Source organism: Vigna unguiculata, chromosome 4, assembly GCF_004118075.2.
Source record: "Vigna unguiculata cultivar IT97K-499-35 chromosome 4, ASM411807v1, whole genome shotgun sequence".
In the NCBI taxonomy this organism is placed as follows: domain Eukaryota; kingdom Viridiplantae; phylum Streptophyta; class Magnoliopsida; order Fabales; family Fabaceae; genus Vigna; species Vigna unguiculata.
In genome coordinates, this window is record NC_040282.1 from 27282947 (window position 1) to 27284694 (window position 1748).

Below are 1748 nucleotides of genomic sequence, written 5' to 3' on the forward strand. Positions count from 1 at the left end.
CAGTACACTTTCAATCGATTAAAATATAAAACAGCAGACTAAATTGTTCTTGATGCTATGAAACAGTCAATTAAAAAGACAAATCAGTCGGCTAAAATACTGGAGAATTATGCAGAATGCAGAATTCGCGAATTCAACTCAAACAACAATCTTTTACATACAAGACATGTTCCGATCAGTATTTATAACAAGTATAAAGCCTCAAGTTACACAATAACGCATTGAATCACACCAAAGATCAAATTGTTTATTTTTCTTAAGATTTTAAAGAGTTTCAAAGAGAGTGAGATGAGGGAAAGAAGAATGCACAACTGTTTTTATACTGGTTCACTCATTCACAAAGCTACATCCAGTTTTCCAGGATAACCTAAGCTTGGTTTCCACTATATTAAAAAAATTTACAAATCAAACACCAAGATTACACTTTTGAACACAAAGCACACAAGATTTTTGACTCAAAAAAATCTAGAACCTCAACCTACAAGAATCACACTGCAGACCTAAAATCATATCAGGCAAACCATCTAGAGGCACAAAAACGTCCAAACATGGTGGTGGCTGTCCCTAGCCAACCATACATGTGTTCTTCAAGCTACTCACAAGCCAAAATGCCTCCAAGATCATCCAAGATCTTTAAAACATGAGTTCCAGCTCTGTATTGTAGAGAGAGAACGCTTCCTAGAGAGTAATGACACGATTTTGTTCAGAAAAACTTAGATACGCACCTTTGCTCGCGAAAACACAATTTATATAGTCTGGTTTAAGTGAAAATAGTCGATTGAATTTTCTATACAGTCAGCTGATTTCACCTGACTTAAGTGAAATCAGTCAATTGAAAAATAATTCAACTGACTGAATGCATTCATAACCAGAAACTATATACAACAAGTCTTTTAACCTGTTAAAACCCATTTTAATAGATTAAAAGAGACACACTAAGGCACACAAGACACCTAACCTATGTCATAGCCTATCAACAATGTATAACACTAACACATTCCATTTAACATGTTATATACAGATTTAACACACTAAAAACTTAATCTTCAAGAGGATCTTCATCAATCTTCATCAAACACTTAAGATCTTCATGCACATGGCTTTATCAATTCTTTACTTCAAGCTTGCTTGTGCCAACAGAATATTACCTTCATCATCTCTAAAGCTATTAGTAAATATTCTATTTATCGTCTTTGAAGCTATCGATAAAGCATTCCAAGAAACAAGAGCACCACAAATAGCCACCAACTATAGTAGTCATGATTTGTGATTATTGGAGACAAGAGTTGGAAAGAAAGAACAATGTCAGTTGCTAACAGACTAGAACCTCCATGTTGTTTAAAAGTGGTAACCTTTGTTGACCATGATTATTATACATGTATGTATCTTCTTTAATAGTAACATCCATTGTTGGCTAGATATTTGTTTAGCTTCCTAGCCTGCCTTTTGTGTTGTGCTTTGTTAAACTCTTTTCTTTTCATAGGTTTGTTAAAATTGCAGTTAGGCTTTGAGATATAATGAGTAAATATTTGTGAAGCCAAAGAGAGGGAAGCAATGTTGCGATGATTTACAAGAAAAGGTAACTTAAAACTTGATGTATATTAGCTTTTAACTTAATTTGTGTTACTTGGTTTCACAAGAAACAAATAAAAAACAAGTTAGTTAGAATACTTTATATTTGTCAAAATTGATAGTGTAGAGCAGTACATGTTTGTCAAAATGGGTAGTGTAGTGCACACGTTACAAAT